At 44.9% G+C, this 23,327-nt stretch overlaps 1 long non-coding RNA gene across 1 annotated transcript in view; it reads right to left on the bottom strand.

Moving 5' to 3' along the window:
- The window catches only part of LOC149864905 (uncharacterized), a 110,590-nt gene extending 88,299 nt beyond the window's left edge, over nucleotides 1-22,291 (bottom strand). Inside the window, exons 1-2 of the long non-coding RNA XR_016442311.1 lie at nucleotides 22,279-22,291; nucleotides 18,326-18,403 (exon numbers count right to left, since the gene is read on the bottom strand). This is a non-coding gene — a long non-coding RNA (uncharacterized LOC149864905). The remainder of the gene's footprint in view (nucleotides 1-18,325; nucleotides 18,404-22,278) is intronic.
- Between the last annotated feature and the right edge of the window lie 1,036 nt (nucleotides 22,292-23,327).

Genomic DNA, 23,327 nt, shown 5'->3' with positions numbered 1-23,327 from the left:
AGCACCCCCCACCCGCTGCTGCTGCACCCAGCACAATGTTCAGTACAGAGTACCGCAGCATCTCCAGAACTGTAAATTTGCAACAGAGTGCAGTAGCCCTTAACCTTTCAATATTTCAAACCTTCCTATTTCTTATAATTCATATTCCCATTCCAGTACCTGCTCCCCCCACTTGCTGCATCCACCACTATGGTGTTCAGCACTGCCCAGCACAGTGAAATCAGCAGAATGGTAAGTTTCCAACTTTCTGGAGTTTGGTACCTTCCTATTTCTTACATATTTCTTATAATTCACATTCCCATTCCAGAACCATAACAATTAGTAAAGGTGGATGCTGCCTGCCAGACTGTCCCTCTAGACTAGGAAGCCTCCCTGGTAATCTATAGATAATAAATGTCTCAATAACCTTGGTGGGGGAGGAGGGAATGTTCTGTGGGCAGGTGGTGTTTCAACTTCTGTTAGTTCAAACCCCTATTCTTCTTTTTTCCTTCCCTCCCTGCAAAAGATCATGGATGTCAGAGATAGAAAATTTTCAATATTGATACTATCAAGAAACCATCTTTTTCATTATGGTTATAAAGTTCAGAAATCTGAAATTGTGTCAGTTGTTTTTTCTTTCATTCATACAGAAGTATATACATACATGCATACATAAGCAGATTGCATTTTGGGAGTGGGTGGGGTCAGTCAGTTGGGAGAAGTGTTGGCCATGCCTGCCCTTCTCAGCCAGGGGATCCTTTCCTTGTATGCAAGATAGTTTCACAAAAGACAGGATGTCACATGAATCATTTGCTGTTAACAATTGTTAACAATTGGGGCATTTAAGGAGCCATGGCATTACTGGAAAGATGGGAGGTCCTCCAGTGTTTTCTTTATCTGCAATCCCTAAGCCAGGATCACCTTGCTGTAAGCAATAGTTATCCCATCATCCTCCACCCATCCACCCAACAACTGGACAGACAAGAAGAAAAAGCAGCAAGCAGAAATACTTGGCCAAACATGCATGAAGGGAGCTTAAATGAAGGCAACTCTTGTGTGTAATGGTTGCCTTTTGTTTTTCCCATTATCCCATCTCCAAAACATCATCCCCCTCCCCCGCTCAATCAATCGATCAAGCAGGAGCAAGTACAAATCAGCATTTTTTCTTTCTGTTATTTTTTCACAAGAAATTGAAATGCTATCTATTTCGATTGGGAAATCACTATACAGCTGAAATAATGTAGACATCTTTGTTTGATTAATATTGATCAATATTGATCAGTTTTACTACAATCAAGCATATAGTAGTGTTAGTGTGTGTGTGTGCACATGTGTGTGTGTCTATAGATGCGATAGGGATTTTCGCCCGCTAGAAGCAGGGTCATATTTTGGCCCCTGCCCTGGGGCAAGAGGCAGGGAGGGAGAGGCCACAGCCCAGGGGCAACAGGGGGTTGCTTAAGCCAAAGCCTGTTCAGAATGTGCATGGTTTGTGAAGGGTGAGACACCACTTACACTTCATAGGAATGTGATAACATGATTTTTTATTGTAATCAATGTTGTATGCATTCAGTTATTCGGTCTTCCTTGTCTTCACCCCACCATCACCCTGAACCAGAGTGGTGGCCATCTGGCCCTGGTGGCAGTGTTAGGGCCCTCCCCTTGCTCAAGTGCATTTCAGCTGTATTGGCTACCTCCTGGACAGAAGCAAGCCGAGGGGAACTACTTTTGCCTTTCTTCACTTTCCGCTTTTTAAAGCAGGAATTCAGCCAGGACGTGCTTTGACACTCGGATTTCACCATTTCATCCAGGACATTACATATCAAGACATATGACCTCTGGGACTCCGCGGCCATCTCTAACAACTTCTCCATGTTCTTCAGAATGACATCATCTGAACGCATGGATGTGTGGAGTTTGTCCCATTAGGCCTCCTCTCATGACAGTCTGGCTTGTGTCAACTCTGCCAAAGCTTCCATTATGGTTTCTCAGCACATATCCCTGCAGTGCTCTGCTGTAGTGCAAGCTGCAGTCCACGGTTGTGGGGCATGTCCCCAGCCGCCATCAGGCACAGGTGCAGTAGCTGTTAAACAAATCAAAAACGTCTTCCTTTTTCTTCCCCCAAGAGGAGGAAACTACACCCCACCATTGCACCCCCGCACCTCACCACAGCCACACTGCAGTGGAGAAAATGCGTGCAGGCACAGAAAGAGAATCCACCATTCATACTGCCCAAAACAATGGCATAAACCCTTCACACACACACACACACACACCCAAAACAGCACGGTGACCCACCACCAGCTCCACATGAATGTAACTTCCCCCCACCTCTGCCAGTTCCCAAAGTACAACTGACATGAACCCGAGCAGTGCAGTGCCTGGCAGTGACAAGAGGCACATTACAAGATACTTGCAAGTCACCTGTCACGCATCTTCTTGCATCTCGGGAACACAAAATGATAATTGAGTTCTGGGAAGAGGAACCACATTGGTTTATCCCCATTCTTCCTCCAGCTGATCTCTGTTACTCCCCGGAGTTGAGGCAGACACTGGCACTTGGATCAAGTGTAGGGTGATTTGCTGTTGTTCTTGGCAGTGCTCATCCCCTGGGAGCACGGAGCAGTCTCCATACTCCGCCAACATGCTCACTGTACAGCTCTGAGGAGGAGCTGCCTCTGTCAGCATGCTCTCCTCCTCCTCCTCCTTCTCCTCAATCCCAGTCCCGAAAGTCTCCATACCCGAAGTGTCAGCTGTATCATTGGAGAGAATGATGGACGGCTGGTCATAGAAAGGAGCAATTGTGTGACCTGCCCCAGAACAACAGTTCACAGCTTTGGCACAGTAAAATGCAGATCTTAGAGCATTGAACTTGCACCAGACCTGGGTCTAGTCATGAATGTGCCCTCAAGCCTGCATTGCTTTTGCAATGGCAACATAAACAGCTTATTCCTACTATTTTCCAGGCTGTCTATGATGCTTTGCTCTGACGAAATATTGATTAAGTCCTGCAGTTCTTCCCAGGTGCAGTTAGGTCCATGAGTGTTGGAGGTATCAGCCTCCTGCTCTGTGACCACCATACTGCTGGCCTTCACTTTCTGAGACATGGGGAAGCAGCTCATTGTCAACAGCAAGTGACTCGTGAAAGGTCCCTGGCAAAATTTGGGGGTCTGCTTTATACAAATGCCACCAAAATTCAAATGATTGTGAAGCCATTACCTGTGCTGAAAGATGAAAAAGTATACCTTTACCAACAAAAGATTTGTTGATGGGCTTGATCATGGCATACAACAGGCCATTGTCCATTGGGATGGCTGCTCAATACCCAGGAATGTTACCAAAACCGATTCACACCTGCCCTGCCTGCTTGTGTTTTGGCCTGTCACCCCCTAGTTAGTCCCACAATGACGGCCTTTTTGTTATTGCTGGATAAAATACATTTATTGCAGAAGCACAGTGTTTTTTGTAGACCTCAGTAATGTATTCAGCTGGCTGGTCCAACATTAATAGGAGAGGACTATTGCAAAATCTTCTATTTGCAACTTGTCTTGAACAACAACTTGATGCATCAGAGCATGGCTTTGCAGACGCCCAGTGCCCCAGGGCTACTTGTTAAAAAAACAGTGGTCACCTATGGAATGCAGCTAGGTAGACAGAGATCAACCCCCCACCCCCTGCTGGTGTGGGGGGGATGGTGTTGATATACTAAACATGTGACAGCTGATGACAGAGAGGGGCCAAGCGGAGAATCAGGAGGAAATGTGTGAGGAATGGGAAGTGGAAAATGGAGAACAATGCAGTGAGTGAAGGCTCCTCTGACATGGAGCATCTGGAGGACATGAGTGAGCAGGAGGAGGAGAGGATGATAGAGCAGGAAAAGGAGTGGGTTGTGGTGCTGAAATGGCAACATGATGCACTGGTGACCTCACTGAGAGTAATCAGGAACCACCAGATAAGCATTCTACCATTTGCAGTGTTAGCATGTAGTCAAGCTGTCAGAAGAATAGTGCAAAAAAGAAAATGGCCATGTACCGAGGCGTGGTGGGAAAACACAGCAGAAAGTGAAGATGCATTGGAACATGACTGGGCTGTGTTGAGAAAACTCAGGACCAGCATCTGCACACTCTGGGCCCACAAGAGCAGCTTGGACTGGTGGGAATGAATCACGCTAATCACTTGGAATGACCAGCAGTGACTGAAGATGTTCCAAATGACCAGGGAGACGTTTTATCATATCACTCAGCAAAATCCAAGCGGTCGCAAAGCTTTCTCTCATGCGTGGATGACCTCTACCTGACTCAAGAAGTCTACGGGCCAACGAGAGGCAAAGCACTGCTTGACCTGGTACTGGCTATGGGGGACGACCTAATCGACAACCTAGTGATAGATGGGAAGCTGGGTGACAGCGACCACGAGCTGATCACCTTCACCATCCGCCGTAAAGCTGGCAAGTCAGTCAGCAACACAGAAGTCCTTGACTTCAGAAAAGCTGACTTTGACAAGATCAAGAGGCTTGTCGGTCAGGCCCTCAGGGACCATGACCCCAGGGAGATGGGAGTTCAAGAAGAGTGGTTGCTTCTCAAGGAAGCGATCCTCAATGCACAAGCTAAATCTATTCCAACACGGAGGAAAGGCAGCAAGAAGGCACAGCAGCCCTCCTGGCTCTCTAGGGACCTAGCGGACCTCCTGCGGCTAAAAAGGAAAGCCTACAAAGGATGGAGGACAGGAGTCACCTTCAAGGAGGATTATTCTGCGCTGGTGGGGTCCTGCAGGGAGCAAACCAGGAAAGCCAAGGCTGCAACTGAACTCCAACTAGCTTCAGGCATCAAGGACAACAAAAAGTCCTTTTTCAGATATGTGGGGAGCCGGAGGAAAAGCAAGGGCAATGTTGGACCCCTGCTAAACCAGATGGGGCAACTGACAACTGACACCCAGGAAAAAGCCAACCTATTAAATAGGTACTTTGCGTCAGTCTTTCATCAGTCCCATGGGACGCCCATGCCTGCTATGGGACAGGGAGATCCGGGTGATGGGGATCCCCTACCCTTCATAAATGCTGACCTCATGAAGGAACACCTTGAGAAGCTGGATACCTTCAAGTCAGCTGGCCCTGACAATCTGCACCCCAGGGTACTCAAGGAGCTGGCGAGCGTCATAGCCCAGCCCCTGGCATGGATCTTTGAAAACTCCTGGCGCTCTGGTGTAGTGCCCGAAGACTGGAAGAAGGCCAATGTGGTGCCGATCTTCAAGAAAGGGAGGAGAGTGGATCCGGCTAACTACAGGCCCATTAGCCTGACTTCTATCCTGGGGAAGATCTTAGAAAAGTTTATTAAGGAGGCCATCCTTGAGGGACTGGCCCAGGCTAACATCCTAAGGGACAGCCAGCATGGGTTTGTTGCAGGTAGGTCTTGTTTGACCAATCTCATTTCCTTCTATGGCCAGGTGACCTATCACCTGGACAAGGGAGAAGAGATTGATGTCATATATCTTGACTTCAAAAAAGCTTTTGATCTGGTATCCCATGATCACCTCTTGGCCAAACTGGCCAGTTGTGGCCTTGGCTCCACCACGATCCGCTGGCTGGGAAACTGGCTCCGTGGTCAGACCCAGAGGGTTGTAATCGATGGCAGTCACTCATCGTGGTGCCCTGTGACCAGTGGAGTCCCTCAAGGCTCTGTCCTTGGACCCATACTGTTCAACATCTTCATTAATGATGTGGACATTGGAGTTAGGAGTGGACTGGCCAAGTTCGCCGATGACACCAAACTTTGGGGCAAAGCATCCACGCCAGAAGATAGGCAGGTGATCCAGGCTGACCTGGACAAGCTCAGCAAATGGGCAGACGAGAACCTGATGGTGTTTAACACTGAAAAATGCAAGGTTCTCCACCTTGGCAGGAAAAACCTGCAGCTTCCTTATTGGCTCGGCAGTGCTACGTTGGATAGCACTACAGAAGAAAGAGACTTGGGGGTCATCATTGACCACAAGATGAACATGAGCCTGCAATGCGATGCTGCGGCTAGTAAAGCGACCAAAATGCTGGCTTGCATCCATAGATGCTTCTCGAGCAAATCCCGGGACGTCATTCTCCCCTTGTACTCGGCCTTGGTGAGGCCGCAGCTGGAGTACTACGTCCAGTTTTGGGCTCCACAATTCAAAAAGGATGTGGAGAAGCTTGAGAGAGTCCAGAGGAGAGCCACGCGCATGATCAGAGGTCAGGAAAATAGATCTTATGATGACAGGCTGAGAGCCATGGGACTCTTTAGCCTGGAAAAGCGTAGGCTCAGGGGTGATCTGATGGCCACCTATAAGTTTATCAAGAGTGACCACCAGGATCTGGGGGAACATTTGTTCACCAGATCGCCCCAAGGGATGACGAGGTCGAACGGTCACAAACTCCTCCAAGACCGTTTCAGGCTGGACAGAAGGAAGAATTTCTTTACTGTCCGAGCCCCCAAGGTCTGGAATAGTCTGCCAGCGGAGGTGGTTCAAGCACCTACATTGAACACCTTCAAGAGTAAATTGGATGCTTATCTTGCTGGGATCCTATGACCCCAGCTGACTTCCTGCCCTTTGGGCAGGGGGCTGGACTCGATGATCTCCCGAGGTCCCTTCCAGCCCTAATGTCTATGAAATCTATGAAATCTATGAAATATCATCTTGATGCTGGGTCCCTACATTGTGAAGCAGGACACCAACATGTGTTGGGCTATCTCACCAGACAAGAGAGTGGCAATGGCCATTATGAAACTGGCCACCCCGTGCAGCCTCTGCTACATCTCAAAACAGTTTGGTGTGGCTTCCTGCATGGCTGGGGTGGTAAGTCATAATGTATGCCAGGTGCGAAAGGATATCACTGCAAACAAATTTTGCAAACACTATGCACCCAGAGCCCACGAGACAGTGATCCATGGTGTTGCTGTTCCCCTGGTTATATAAGTAGATGCTGTCTACCCCCTAACACCCTGACTCATGAAGCCTTGCAGAGGGAATGTTTCCAACCCACAGAAGCTGCTTTTCAACTACCGTCTGAGCAGCTGCAGGATGGCTGTTGAGTGTGCCTTTGGCCGACTGAAAGGACGCTGATGGGCTCTTACATGCCAGCTTTAGGTGAAGCCAGAAAATATCCTGGCATTTATAGTAGCAGCCTGCATGCTGCACAATATCTGTGAGCCCCGTGGAGAAGTTTTCAGGAGTTGTGGGCTGAAGAAGCATGACAGGCAGCAGTCATACAGAGACATGCCCAGGCAGCAGCACAGGGTCCGAGGAGATATCAAGGAGAAGGTGGTCGAGTAGCAGTTGTTCAGGACTCCCTAGCACCACATATTGCTGACAGCAATTAACACTGTTCTTTCTTTTCAGTACAATAAATTATTTTAAAATTTACCAACTAAACATTTGTGTCTGTCTGCAGGTGTGTGCAGTGTAGTGGATGGGGGTGGAGGGAAGGATAAGCAGGACAGGGGGCTCATTACACATGGTAGAGGGTTGCTGCTTGGAGGCTGACAGTGGTTTAGGGGGGAGGATCATTACACACCAACACCTACTGTCCCATGGGTGCAAGAGTTAAGTATGTTGGCCGGCATTGGCCGGGGTGCGGGGAGAGGGGATGCCTGGTGGCAAGCATGGGGAACAGAAGGATGGGTTTATTTCTTTATTTTATTCTTTCTTCATGGAGTTAGTTTGTAGAGGTGATGCATGACCACGCCCACCAGTGATGTAGCCTGGTGATGCTTTCTTTTGATGCAAATTTTTGCTCATAGCTTCACAAAAGAAAGGAGTCAGTCAATCACAGGAGTCATTGTCTTTCAACAATCCATTACTGTCTTAATTTGGTTTTCAGTAGCAAAAGCAGGAGTGAGTTACACTTGTACTTACATTTGTATTACATGCTTTACTTGGTTTCCATTTGGGTTACATGGTTTACACGGGTTACAAATGTACTTACAAATGTTTACATGGTTTACCTGGCTTACTAAATGACCTCCCTGGTGAGACACAGTATTCCAGCCCTGCCTGCTACATATTTAACTGGCTTCAGACCTGAGGAATGTGCTTCTTGTCAGCGCAGTGAGTGTGTGTGTGTGTCCCATACAGCAGGGACAGAAGAGTGCCCAAGCAGGAGCAAGTACAAATCAAAATTTTTTATTTCTGCTCTTTATATTTTTCACAATAAGTTGAAATGCAATCTATTTTGATCGGAAAATCACAAAACAGTATAGACATTTCTGTTTTAATAAACAATGCAATTGGTAATCAAGTGGTGAATAATAATGATGATAAACCTGGAAGGGAGGGTTTACAACTATTTGCTACCTGGCTTTTAATTTAACACTTGAATCCTGATCCTATTGAGACAATGGAAGTTTTGCCAGTGGTTTCAGTCAGACTTAGGTCTCCACGTAAGTGCACTACTCTTTATTTTTATGAAACCATTTCACTTTCATTCCTCTCATAACCTGCTTTCTTTTTTTTTTACATAACTCTGCTTTCCCTCCCTCACTGTTCAAGCAGACCGTGTCAAAACATGGTGTTTTCATATGGCTGGGCCCTGTGCAGTGGAAGTCACTTCCTTTTGATAACTATAGATTGGGAGATAAATCCACTCTCACTATCCCTCCAAGATTTCTATCGCCCATCTCAAAGGTTATAAAGTGAAGTTAGGCCACGGAAAACTGTTTTCATTTCCCCCCACCTTCTTTCAATTTCTTAAGCTGTGGGCGGGCTATGTAAAAGCATCAGAGCTCATAGGAGAATAATTGGAGTCATTTGAGATTCTGACATAGGGGTCATGTAAGTTAGTGCCTTTGAGGAACCTGTGATATGGCACAGACTAAGAGGGATTAAGAATTCCAGAATGATACCTCTGCATATTATCATTTAAAGGAGAATTTCTAACAATTAATTCTTAATAAGAATAAAACCGTATTTTGTATTGCTCTTTAACTTAATAAAGGTTAGGACACCAAGATTTGGGGTGAAGTGAGAATGCTAGAAGGGAGGGGGAGGATACAACTAGACCTGGACAGGTTACAGGGGTGGCCAAATGTGAATAGGATGGGATTCAATACTGACAAGTGCAGAGTACTGCACTTGGGCAGAAAGAACCAGCAGCATACCTACAGGCTGGGGAACTCCCTTCTCGAAAGCACAGAGGCAGAAAGATCTTGGAGTCATTATTGATTCTAAAATGGTCCAAGGAGGTGATCCTCCCTCTCTATGTGACACTGGTCAGGCCACAGTTGGAGTACCGCATCCAGTTCCGGGCACCGCACTTCAGGAGGGATGTGGACAACATGGAGAGGGTCCAGAGGAGGGCCACTCGCATGATCAGGGGGCAGCAGGGCAGGCCCTACGAGGACAGGCTAAGGGACCTGGACATGTTCAGCCTTCACAAGAGAAGGTTGAGAGTGGATCTAGTGGCCATCTATAAGCTTACCCGGGGGGACCAGAGGGAAATGGGTGAGACCCTGTTCCCCCGCATGCCTCCCGGAGTAACAAGGAATAACGGCCACAAGTTGATTGAAAGTAGGTTCAAGCTAGACATCAGGAGGCACTACTTCACAGTCAGGGCGGCCAGGATCTGGAACCAGCTTCCAAGGGAAGTGGTGCTCACTCCTACCCTGGGGATCTTCAAAAGGTGGCTTGATAACTACCTAGCTGGGGTCATATGAGCTTAAACTTACTAGGGGTCATATAAGCCCAGTATTCATTCCTGCTCAGGGCAGGGGGTCAGACTTGATGATCTTCTCAGGTCCCCTCCGACCCTACATCTATGAATCTAGTAATCTATGAATGAGCCAAATTCGTACACTACCGAATTGTTCAAAAACTCATGTTGCTGTGTTCTACTGATACTTAATCAATCGGTCATGTAATAGTACCTTAAAAGCCTACCCTACTACTATTCCTCAGTTGAGTATTCCTTACCCAATAGGTAAGTCTTCAGGTAGGCAACCCAATGTAAAGGTTTGCTAGATCATACTCCAAGTTCCTACATTACTACACCAAGTTTTCAAAAGAGCCACTCCTGGAAAGGTAAAGGGTGCTCTGGGGAAGCAGTGAGTAGGAGATGAAGTATTAGAGATGTTGCTCTGGCTTAGGAGAGTCCCTGTTGGGTACAAAGCTGAAAAATTGTAAGTTCAAACCTTGGTATGGCCTACAGCTGCCCCCATTCCTGCACAGAGATGTTCAAGGAAATGTTTTCTTTTCACCACTACACATGAACATCTTGCTGGGGTCATTTGACCCCAGTATTCTTTCCTGCCATGGCAGGGGGTCAGACTAGATGATCTGCTCAGGTCCCTTCCGACCCTATAAACTATGAAACTATGAAAGCTGCCACGGGCCTCAAAACCAATTGGACAAGTGGCAGGGTTCCGGAGTGGAAAGGTGCAGGCCTCAGCATGTCATGCTGGGCCCTATGGGCCCTGTGGGGTTTGGCATGCCACAGTGGGGACCAGATCTAGGCCTGTGCTGCAATTGAAGCACTCAGGGTGTCTCTAAGGAAGGGGAAGAATGTGGTGCCAAAATGGCTTTTTTTGTGCTTTTTGAACTTTGGGGCAACCAAGACAGTTGAGGGACAAGCATGAAGAAGCAAGCCCCCTGGAGGCTTCGGTTATATCAGAGCTGTGAATAATGCAGACAGGTAAAATGGGGATCTCTGTGACTGCCTTTGGCCTCTTCTTGCAGAGCTCTGGGCTGTTGGTTGAGGATTTGATTTTTTTGTGTGTGCCGTGCTGTTGAAGAGACATCTGCATATAACTGTGGTCCTGGTGTAGGCAGGGACTGTGAAAAGTTTCTGCTGTTGCTGTGGCTTAAGGGTCTGCCTCCTTGGTAACAAAGCCAGGCAGTTGTAAGCTCAGGCCTGGGTATGGCCCACAGCCCAACCTGCATAAGGATGTACCGAAATTTTATTTTTCACCATGATGCATGGAAGCTGCCATGGGCCACAGAACCAATTGGAAAAAAGGCTCCAGGGTGGAAAGGTACCGGCCTTGGCATGGCATGCTGAATTCTATGGTCCTTATGGGGTTCAGCATGCCACACGGGGGCCCAGATTTAGGCCCATGCTTCAATTGGAGCACTCAGAGTGTCTTTGAGGAAGGGGAAGAAGCTGGAAGGATGTGCAAGAAAATGTTTTTCACCAAGACACATGGAAGCTGCCATGGGCCACAGAACCAATCAGACAAGTGGCAGGGCTCTGGGGTGGAAAGGTGCAGGCCTCGGCGTGGCATGCCAAATCCTATGGGGTTCAGCATGCCATGCCAAGGCCCAGACTTAGGCCCGTGCTTCAATCTAAGCACTCATAGTGTCTCCGAGGAAGGAGATGATGGTGGGGCCAAAATGCCTTTTTTTGTTCTGACTTTTGTGGCAGCTGAGACAGTTAAGGGCTGAGCACAAAGAAGACAGCAGCCCTGCTGCAGGCAGGGAAAAGGGGGATGATGCAGGCAGGAATGATGCAGGCAGGGAAAAGGGGGATGTTTGTGGCTGTCTCTGGCCCCTTCTTGCAGAGCTCTGGGCTCTTGATCCAGGGTTTTAATTTTTTTTTTAAGTATGGGGTGCTGTTGAGCAAATATCTGTATGTGAGTGTGGTCCTGGTTTAGGCAGGCACTGTGGAAAGCTTCTGCAGTTGCCCTGGCTCTCTGGCATAGGGCTTTGCCTCCTGGGTACAGAGCCAGAAGGTTGTAAGTTCGGAACACTTGGAGCATGGGCAACTGGTGCCTTCTGACTCTGGGGGGGCACCAGAGGGCGATCACCAACTGGGGTGGGTGGGTCCCCCAACGGGGGGGGGGGCAGTCCCCCAGCAGCGATCTCCAGTCACTAACCAGGGGAGGTGGAGGTCAACCCTGGAAGTGCCAATGACAAAGCTAGATGTGCCACCGACACTTCTCAGGGGGTGCACCAGCCAGTGCTCCCCACTCCCCAGCTGTTGAGGGCCAATGTCAGGGGGGGCATGTGCCCCACTCTGCCCCCCCACCATGTGTCGCCTATGCCTATGGTGCTCATATTTTTCTTTATTACTCTTCCAAGTTCCTTGAAGAGATTTCAAGTTCTGGCTAAACCTTCTTCAATTTCATGAGGAGTATTTCAAAGAGTAATAAAAACTTTCTTAGAATCAACATCATTTGATATGATAGTAAAGAAAACTAGTTATGCTATGGAAAAAATATAATAAAATTTAAGAACCATTAAGAATCCCCATGATAAAAGTATCTGTTGGCAATCAGCTTAAATAATTGGTCTCCATTTCATCATCTGCTTAACATGAAATGGTAACTTATTTCATTGATGAACTCATTGGCTTGATATAGATATGATTAATTTCACAAATATACCATCTCTACTTCTCATACAGATATGATTGGACAGGATTAAAATGCATAACTGTTAAACATTCACTTGTATTTTAACATATATACTTTCTATTGTTTATAATTACAATGTAATTTGATTCTGAGCAACAGAGCCAGAAGCATTTTGCCAGATCTTACACCATCTAAGGGCAGACAGTATTATTAATATTTTTGTAATTGTTTGTGTTTGTGGGGTCAGGGTGAAGAAAAGGAAAAAAATCCCTTTGGAAATCTAGTTTTCTTTAGAATACCTATTCCCTACTCCTTGTCCCATGTGCTATGTGCTGAATATGCCTGAATAAAATTAGTGACTGAAAAACTTCTGTACTGGCAAATGGAGTATGGTTTTTAATTTGAACAAAACAGATATTATAAAATAAGCTGCCTGAAAGCAGCAAGAAGTCTTTGAGGTTCAAGAGGCCTTTATTATCTTCCCAAGGGGCCTATTTGGCTCTGGTATGAAAAGTAATTTATACACTCCCAGCCTTTTTTATTTTCATAGGAATAATTATTTCTTTATATAATAGTTTTCCTTCTTTCTCTACTTCCTCCCTTGTGTAGTTTAACCACTTTGTAACATGTGGTTTAAAAACACTTCTTGTAACATTAATTTCAAAGTCAGTATTTTTTTTCCTTCTGGTTTCTCAAGCTTTCTTTACAAGTGGCTTTGGTTCAGTGTATGCTGTAAGATGTATTTCTCTGACATTTTTTTTTAATTTTGCTAGCTACTCTTTATTAAAGACAAGCAGAATTGATGACACTAAAATAAGTAAAAGAGAGGGAGTTGCATATAGATAAAGGAATAAGTCACAGGTGAAGCAGTATGACTTCTAAGATACAATAGACGTTTCTGGCTTGCAGTAAGCGTGCATACTCTTATTAAAAAGTGCATTAGCCTAATACTACTGCACAGTAGGGTTGTGTGAAGCTTCGGTCCCTGATTCAATTCGGTGGAGATTCGGCCCAATCAGTGGCTGAACGTCCAAATCCAATCAAATCAGAAGACCCTTTAATTTCTCCAAATCGAATCAGAACCCTCCAAATTGATTTGGAAAGCTTCGGCAATTCAGTTATAGACACAGCTTTAAATATTTTTTCTACATACCTCAAAGTACCAGGTGGCATGAATGCTGCAATGGTGGGGTGGATGGAGCATTCCAGTCCACTTCTGGGTCCACTGGGGAGCACCCCGTGCCCCCTCCGACTTGACAACTGGTGCCTCCTGGGTTTGGGGGGCCATCCAGGGTCCCCCGACAGCCGATTGCCAAGCCAGGGGGTGCGGGAGAGCATGGCCCCCCCACCATGCTCCCCAGGAAACCCAGATGTGAACTGGAAGTACTTTCAGTCCACTTCTGGGCTCACCGCCAAGCACGTGGTGATCCCACATCCTATGGGATGCTTCATCCACCCCAGCATCACAGCATTCATGAGCTGTGCCTGGTACCTTGAGGTATGTAGAAAAATAATTTAAAGCTGTGTTTATGGCCAAATTGCTGATTCTCCGAATCAGCATTGAATCTTCAGATTCAGGTTTGGCCAAATTGAATTGGGGACAGCAATCCAAATCAACAAATCAAATCACTGTCCCTGATTTGGGCCGAATCTGAATCAAATATGGCCCATTTCACACACCCCTACTGCACAGTAGCGTTTCAGCATGGTTTTTCCCACACATCACTACTGCACAGTAGTATCAGGCTACTGCACAGTTAGCAACTCATGTAGACTCATCCACTGATTATTTTGAAAAAGTCAAAAGCAGAACATAAACTTGTTTTTGCCTCTGCTTTGCCTTGGCTCTGTAGTGTGGACAGCATTGAAAATTAGCATTCTGACAACTGAGTTTGTGTATGTGATGCCCTAATCTTGCTCAAATCAGAATTTTGGGTGCCCCACAGAAGCTTAAATACAGTTTGAAAATCACCAAGAGATATTATGTAGAGAAAATTGCCATTATAATGACCATAACCCCACTTTGGTCAGTCACTTCCCTAAAATACAACTGGTTCTACACAAAGCCCTTATATCAGGGGTGACCAACCTGTAGCTTGGCTGTGGAGTGGCAAGGGATGCAGCATGTGACACACAGTAGATCAGGGACGGTATGGGCAGCACAGCAGCAGATAGGGCAGGAAAAAGAAAACAAAGTAGCAAACTGGGCAAAGAGTACAGGGCTGCGTGCAGAGTAGCAGATCAGCCAGCTGAAGGAGATCAGAGTGGCACTTGAAGAGGTGAAGGCTAATTTGTGGCACATCTGCCATAAAGGTTGGCTCCCACTGCCTTAAATAATTATTCTTCATCTCAGGGATGGCTTTGTTTATCTGACTATACTACATCTCTAGGAATTACTTTAAAACACCTCATTAGTCACTTCAGGAAAGCAAAGATCACCAAGTGTAAGATATCTACTAAGCATTTTAAAGCTGAGACAGGTGTTTTGGGTGCAAAAATGTTCACTGAGCTTAATGCAAAGTAGAAATACTGATGCAGGATCTTATTTTCAGAAACAAATCTCCCCTTTTTTATTCATATTTTGGTGTTTGCAAGTGATTGGGCTGTACATTTCCTGGTGAAAATTTCCACTCACTTCCTTTTTTACCCTTTCGGAGTATCACCATTTTTAATATTTGTTGGAAGGATGGGAAAAGCTGGCCTTAAGATATCTTTGACAGAGTCTGCTGTTAACTGATATTTTGATCTAGAAATAGCTACCCATTTCACTGAAGCTGATGACTATTAACCAAGTGCCAGGGCAAGATATGCCCATTAATTTCTCCCATCAGAGGACTGCTGTTTAACAGTGTATAGGACATTGGAAGTTCAGCCCTAGAAATACTGCTTAGCCACCAAGGGATGTCACAACCACCCCAGGGCACATCCTGTTACAGTGGGAGTCAGACTCACTGTCAGGGACCCTAATCAGGCAGTCCAGACTGCACTAATTGCCTAGGCAGCCACACCTTCCTGGAGTCTCTGGCTGACAAGCTTTGCCTCTGGCTAGCTCCCTGGAGTACCTGGCCCACCTATCCATTTAGCCTCAGCTGTGGCATCAGCCTCCCAGCCAGCTCTTCTGACCCTGGTCTGCTTTGGCAAGCCTCCTGATCCCCGTGCTCTCTGGTTTTCCTGGTTTCTGACCAGGTGTTCAGGTCTGTTCCTGGACTCTGGCTTTGGACTTCACTGTGGGTCTGTTTCCAGGTTTCCTGATCTCACTTGGCTCTGTTCTTGGAGTCTGATGTGTCAATTATCCCTTAGACTTGGTAATTTGGTATCTGATTCCCAAACCCATGACCCTGGTCTGTGTTGTGGACTCTTCCCCTGGATTTCCCTCTGGACCTGGTTATTTGGCTTTTATATCACGCAGACAAGCCCACCACTTCTGCTGCAGCACTTCCCAATTTACTCCAACATGCGTCCTGAAAACTAATGTGCATGGGGCAGTTTCTCCTCGTGGCAGCATTATCCTGGAGATAGATGCAGTTTCCACCAGGTAGAACTGTCCTACCAACCACAGAAGGCACATCAGAGCCAAGCCAAAAAGGGCTGCAGCAGAAGTGGGTCATTTGCCTACTTAAAGTGATGCAGGCAAGCATAGCTTTCTTTTGCAGCCATTTCTCTATTTGGCTCTGATGTATATCCTGAAAACAGGCATACATGGAAGTTCCACCCTACATGGGCAGTGGCAGTGGCATCACAGCCCCCCTGGCAAGTTCTCATGGCACCCTGGCTGAGAACCAATGATGTATTCTGTAGACCTCTATTGAATATTCGCTATGCATTACAACAGTGACTGTTCATAACATTAATAAGGGTTCAGTGTGCAGAACAAAAAATAGAGACCTGTGGTGTTGCTCACAAAAAATAATTCTGTTCTCAATGTTAAACTTAAGCACTCTTATTGATTCTTTTCCTATGCGTCCTTCAGTCAATTGAGGATAAGACTGAATTGTTTGCAGACTTGTTTCACTATAACGTTATAAACTCAGGGGCAAAAAAATTAAACTACTGAAGTCTGTATTGTTATGTCACAAACATAAATGTTGCCAATTTCTGCAGATCATGTGTAACTTCTTAGTATGAGGGATACAAAGGAAAAATAGCTTTTTAAAAATGCAAAATGCAAATGTAACATGTTGTCTATAAAGAAGAGGATCCACATACTTAACTTGTTAAAGTGAAATTGCACTCTGAATCTTAGGAGGGATTTGCAGTAAAAACATCGGGTTGAGATTAAGTCAATAAAATTAATCACTCATGACTCTGAAGGAGCAGAAAGTTTGAAAAATGCTACAAAACTGAAAGCTACCATGAGCAAAGGGACTTGGGGAATTCATCTTAATCCACCACAGCTAAGTTTAAATACAAGCTGCTCTTTGTTATTCAACCTGGGGTATTATTTTTCATATGGACCTTCACATCTGACCAAACTATAATCACATACAGTAGAGTTTTCTTTATCTGATCATAAGAGTTTCCTGGTTACTTACATAGCAACAATGAAATGCCTGTGGAGGAGATGGTGGTGGTGACTATGTGCTGCCTACCTAACCACTTCTATCAGTGGATAAAGCACCTCAAACTAATCCAGGGGATCAGTGCATGTGTAATGCAGACCATGGATCCCCATTTGTGCCTTTACATTGACCTAATGGCATTTTTTTTTTACTTCACCATCATTATGGTAGAGTTGTACCAACCAGCAGAGCTGCCAAGTCCACATCATGCTTTTTATGCAAATATGGGAGTACACAAAACTCTTCTGTACCACCAGCATCAGTCATCTTCATGAGGCTTCCCGTACTAGCAGACACTAGGATCAGCAGCAGCTCAAAAAATCATAAATAAACCTATTCCTCTAAGCCCCAGGACAGACCTGAAGATTGATACTCAAATACAATACATTTTAGGTATTAATTCTGTTAGAATTACCTGCTTGGGTTTTAAACATGGTTTGGTTTGGTTTTCTATATTTAAAAAAATGAATATTGCCTTGTAGGGGGAAAGAATAAGCAATCTTTCTACAGAACTTCTAAAGCAAGCCATAGAATTGTGTATTAACGAAACAATTCTCTATCAAATCCAATAGAATAGTTTACAGAATGCCATTTTGTAATAAAATCTGTAGGTTTCAAGGAAAAGTGCAACAAAATGCTGTTTAATTTCTGAAGCCTAATTGATTCCATCCCTGTTCAACTCTGTATCCTTTTTCTGTCATGGTGATTACAGCCAGTTAGTGTATATTTTCCCCAAAATGACCTAGTGTAGTACAGGCAGTCCTCGAATTCAGATATTTCAAGTTACAATGAAAAGCATTTAGAACATTTATAAATTGACACCCTGTTTTGACTTTGACGTGAGTTTTGACTTTACGATGCTTGATCTGATGCCACATCATGATGACGAGAAAGAGCTGGCATTGGCACAAACCAGAAACAGGCAGGAAACAGCAAAAAAAAAAAAAAAAAGGGAGCCACGTTTCAGAATCAGCTGCTCAATGAGGCTAGAGCAGCCCGGGGGGGGGGAAAGTGGGGAGAGAGAGAGAGAGACCCAGATGTAAACAAGGGAGGGCCTGGGCCGTGGTGAAAGGAGAAGAGAGCGGATTGGGATAGCTGTGCCAAGGAGGAATCATCTGTCAGCTGAGTGGGGAAGGAAGAGAATAGTGTTGAGCCAGGAAATACCAGCTGAAGAAGCATTGTCAGGAGTGAGATCCGGGAAATGATGTGACTCCAGAAAGCAGAGGGCTAGCTGAGAAAAGCAGATGAGCTTCATGGTGACAAGTAAAACTCTTCTTAATTTTTTTTCATTATAACTAGATCAGTCCAGGCTGGAGCATCATTAGAAAGTTGAAACATAAAGACAATAAGCCCAACACTGTTTAAAGGCTTAAAGTGGAAGACATCCCGTTTAAACCCAAAGGGCTGAAACTTATCTTTGGTTGAACTTACCTAAATTGTTTTTTTTAATGCCTGGAGAGATATATCAAGCATTATACTTACCTCCATTTGGATAAATATTTAATCAGTACTTTGGGGAACAAGCTACTGGCATTTCCTCTATCCCTGGATGTGTGATACCTAAAAGAAAATTAGAGAAAACAATATAAAAAGTGAGATAGGTTTTTTATTAGGTATCTATCATAAAGAACACATTGTGAGTTTCATCTTTTATGGACTGTCAGATCATTTTACTAAAAAAAAAAAAAAAAAACCTTAAGAGAGTTAATCAGTATCCTGTCACCCAGTGGTGTTTAAGTTACACCCTCCCATTATAAACCTTTTAACAACAAGACGTGGTAGGCGAGATTTGGGTCACTGCTGAGGAAAAAAAAACAACAACTGGGGAATAACCTTGTAAATTGAGACCCAGTCTGGGCCACTGGGATTTACATACACCAAGGAACTAGACAAAATACACCACACCATGCCACACCAGCGAACAAGTTCGCTGCATTACCCATCTCCCTGGAGAATGTCTGTCCAAACTTCCTCAGACACTTTCTTTAAGAAAACAGACAAGACCCCAGAAAAACCTGCAGCCAAGACTCCTGAGAAGACTCCAGCCAAGAACCCTTCAAAAAGTCCAACCAAGACCCTTCAAAAAGTCCAGCAAAGTCACCTCAAAGAAGTCCTTCCAAATCAATATGATTGCTATTTACAATATAAATAAATTAATGTGGCTATATTACTAATCTGTAATTGATTGAGTACAAAATTCTTAGTTATTTTTGGTGAAAGTAAGGTACTGGGCCTTCGTTCAGGAACCAATCCCCCATTTATAACATTGTTCCTATGGGAAAATCAGTTCCAAGTTACAATGTTTCGACTTAAGATGCGGTTTTCAGGAACTGTGTCATAAGTCCAAGGATTGCCTGTATATTGTAAATGGGCATTTTCCATAGAGATATTGAACACTTTACTTGCATTAACTTCATTCAAGGTCCTTGGCACTGTTCAACATTAGGCCCAAAGATTACAAATTTTACCAGAGAGCTGCCCAGATAACAGAGTGGGGGCACTGCAGGACATGACAGCAGTGCCATACAAAGACCAACTGTGCAGCCACAATCCATGGCAGCTTGCCCAGAGGTGCAGATGACTCTGCTGCAGTGCCCTTACCACAGCCCAGGCAGCCATGTGGTCCCTGTCCAGATCTGGCAGGTGCACAGCCATGGAGCCACTGGTCTGAGAGGGCAGGTGCTGTCACAGGTGACAACAGGTCATAGCCAGGCAGCAGTCCCCACTGCCAGACTTCTGCAATGGGTAGAAAGTGCAGGGGCCACTCTAGGTCAGGGCTCCTACAGCAGTCCGTCTGGCACAGGGGGCTGGTGTCCCCAGATATCAACTGGCCAAGCTCCTGAGGGCAGCTCCCCAACACCTTTAGCTTAGCTTGGGGCTAAGCCCCTGTGCCCCCTGCCAGCTCAGGGCTGGCATCTAGGGGAGCCTAGAGCTTCCCCTTGCTGTTGCAGGGGGGCAGAGCAAGGCAGGGGTAACCCTGGACTGGGCTGCTCCTTTTGGGATCAGTTTGCTCCCAATGGGGACTCACATGTAAATGTGTACCTAGGACTGCTTTAACAAGCCTGTATTTTCTCTGCAGAAAATTCAGCAGCATTAATTGCACATGTAGATGTACCCTCTGATGGAACTTCAATTAAGCTCAGGGTTTCTTAGTTATTTTTTAAGGGTAGCTCTATTTTTTTAGGAACTTTATAGATAGGTATTTTTGGACCTTCTTTTTATGAACTGTCTGCAAATTTATAGACAATTGGCAACCCTGGTCCCAGTCCTGGTTTGGGATCAGGCAGGGAAGGTCTGTGTCCCAGACTATGGCACTGCCTCATGTTCTGAGAATCACCAGGCACCTTAAAGATTCTTAAAGATTGGGGGATGTAAAGCAAGGCTTTTAAGGTGCCAGGTTGTGGCAAGCCTGTATCCTGATGCTGACAATCAGCAATTGCCAGTATCAGGACCGGGGCAGCCTTAGCCAGGTTCCAGACCCAAGGCTGCCCTGGTCCCAGTGCTGACAATCAGCAGATTGTCAACATTGGGATTATGGGGCATGCCATATGTTCAATTTATAGCACCACATAAATAAGCCACAAAGATGTTGCACATTTTTTAAGGAATATCTTTATGGCTGGTTTCCCAATTTATTGCACCATAAATTCAAGGAACTTGTAGCATGTTGTTATTTATGATGTGATTAATGTGTTAATCCCACCAGACTCAACATATGCTAGGGGCCGTAGACATTCAAACCTATATCAAATGAAAGCAGGAACAACTAATTTTAAAGTACTCTGAGCTTCGTGGTTTAATATCTGAGATGAGATGGTTTGCTGAAGTGGAACCAATAAAAGGTTTATGGGTATCATACAATAGTGCTTTTCAAATAGAACCAAAACTTTAAGTACTATAAACCTGATAGGGATGATATAAAGAATTCATATTCACTGGGGGTGGGGTGGGGAAGTGTATCTATTGTTTGTTCAAAATCAAAATTGAAGACCAAATCCATTATTTGGAGTGGCAGAGTATCAATGCAGGCATATTTGCCTGTGGCAGAGCTAAGCTGCACTGGTCCAACATGGCATCCTTTCCACAGCATGGACAAGAGCTGACTGAAGCTTTTCTTTGTTGCTTTTTTTAAATTTCCACTGACGCTAGTTTAAATACACAGATATTTTAAAAGATTTCCAGAAATGTGTACTGACCACCTGCAGGAAAGTTCATTTCTGAAGAGGCATCTATGAATTTACATCCAGCATAAATAGAGCTGTTAGGCATTAAAATGGGAAAGGGTGCAATTTGCAGACAGAAAATAAACATTTTTTCCACACAGTTGATGTACACATGCCATGATTTCATAAGTGAAAAGGTAACTTATTATTCACATGTAATGTTCAGATTGAATTTCTTCTTGAAAAACAAAATGAATACATGTTCTCAGGTTTCTTTTTTTTTTTTTTCTCATTTTAGTAAGAAATGTATAAATCTTCTATGTGATCTAAAAGGCAAAGTATTGTTCATTAATGGTTCTTTCTTATACTTATTCCATGTATAAAAATCTTATTAATGGGCCATATCCTGCAGTTCTTTCTTAGGTAAATGACCCTTTCATGTCAATGGGAATTTGGTCCTCAAGTAAAGGCCTTAGGAGAGAATTCCTTGAATAAACATTTTGCAGTGTAGCAGTGTAAGTAGCAATTTAACTTCAATTTTATCAACCAATTATCAGTAGGATGATACTAAATTGCACTATAGTACAGCATTTAGTCAGTGGTGACGCACAGGGGGTGCATGGGGGTGCACAGGCACCCCCTGAGAGCACTGATGCACCTCCTGTCAGGTTGTGCTCCCCATTTAGGCAATGGGCAGGGGGGCAGGCAGGAGCACTGGTGCCCCCCTGTGAGCACTGGCTGAGGAGTGAGCTGTGGGACCTCTGGAAGCAGGGGACACCCTGCATCAATTCAATTGGTCACTGGGGGACCCCCCAGTCACCAACTGATGTCAGAGGAGACATGTGCCCTCCCTGACTCAAGTGGCACCAGTCACCCATGCATTTCATGATTGTATGATTATGTTTAAAGTGATATTTTTGTTTCAAGGTTTAGTTCTCAGCAGCATGTAACTCCAGTAACCACCACTTTTGGCTCTAAATTATGCGTGTTTCTCTTCAATTCTCACCCTGAGGGTGTGCACATGTGTGTCAAAAAAAAAATATTTTTTTTTGCATCCAGTTGGTCTAATAAAAGATATCGCCTCTACCAGAGTGACTACTTTTGCTTTTTAGACCAACAGGACTACAACCATTATCCCTGAAACATGGAAGATATCATAATTAACCATTTTGAAATGAAAACTTAATAATTTTACAAGAAGGAAGCACAATTCAACACCCTGAGACCTAACACCCCTGCTCCAATCCTTTGTCTCCAATCAAATTTGTATACCTGCAGAGCAGCCTCAACATAACATAACTTCCTTGCCCAGGAGAATCTTTCTATCACCAGTCCACCTGTAAAATATGAAGCATCTTAATAAGAAAGAAGCACAATTCAACATCCTGATTACCATCAGACACCTTTATGGTAAACAGACTGATCCAACTTTTATCTGAGCCTAATTTGCATAAAATGAACTTTTCCAGCCAGGAGAACTTACACCACCCTCCAGCTCTCTGGTGCCATATGAAATTTAATTTCTCCCTGGGACAAATTTTACAATCTTTACATTCTCTTCTACCTGAGGAAGGGGGTATGAGCCTGAAAGCTTGCAAATTAAGAACATTTTTTGAACTTCATCAGGTTCCGAGCCGCCCAACTTGCTAGCCTGTCTAGGTCCACCTGTATCCGTAGCCTATCTTCAAGCATGACCATGCTCCCCCACAACTTGGTGTCATCCACAGACTTGGCCAGTGAGTTCTTCACACTTGTATCCAAATCGTTAATAAAGATATTGAAAAGTACTGAACCAAGCACTAACCCCTGAGGGACACCGCTGCCCACTTCTCACCAGGATGACACAGATCCATTCACTATGACTCTCTGGGTTCTATCCTGCAGCCAGTTTCTCCTGCACCTGACTGTCTTGGAGTTAAGCCCACAATCCTCCAATTTTATTGTGAGGACATTGTAGGATACTAGATCAAAGACCTTTTGAAAGTCAAGGTATACAATATCAATTAATCAACAATATCAACAGTAATCTTGTGGCTACTCCAGACAAGAAAGCTGATATTTTTAACAGTTTCTTTGCCTCTGTTTTCTTGAACAGGGACCAGGATATCCCACCTACCAGAGGTAGGGACAGTCTTGGGGATAGCTCTGTCAGCCCTTCAGTCAGTACAGATGTAGTTAGGGATCTTCTGGAAGGGCTAGACATTTTTAAATCTGCAGGTCCAGATGCCCTCCACCCAAGGGTGTTGAGGGAGCTGGTAGGGGTCATCATGGAGCCCTTGGCCCGGCTGTATGAGCATTCATGGTCATCTGGCCTGATGCCA

Source organism: Crocodylus siamensis, chromosome 5, assembly GCF_052110815.1.
Source record: "Crocodylus siamensis isolate JL-2025a chromosome 5, ASM5211081v1, whole genome shotgun sequence".
Lineage (NCBI taxonomy): Eukaryota > Metazoa > Chordata > Crocodylia > Crocodylidae > Crocodylus > Crocodylus siamensis.
This window is presented reverse-complemented; position numbering and strand designations above follow the sequence as displayed.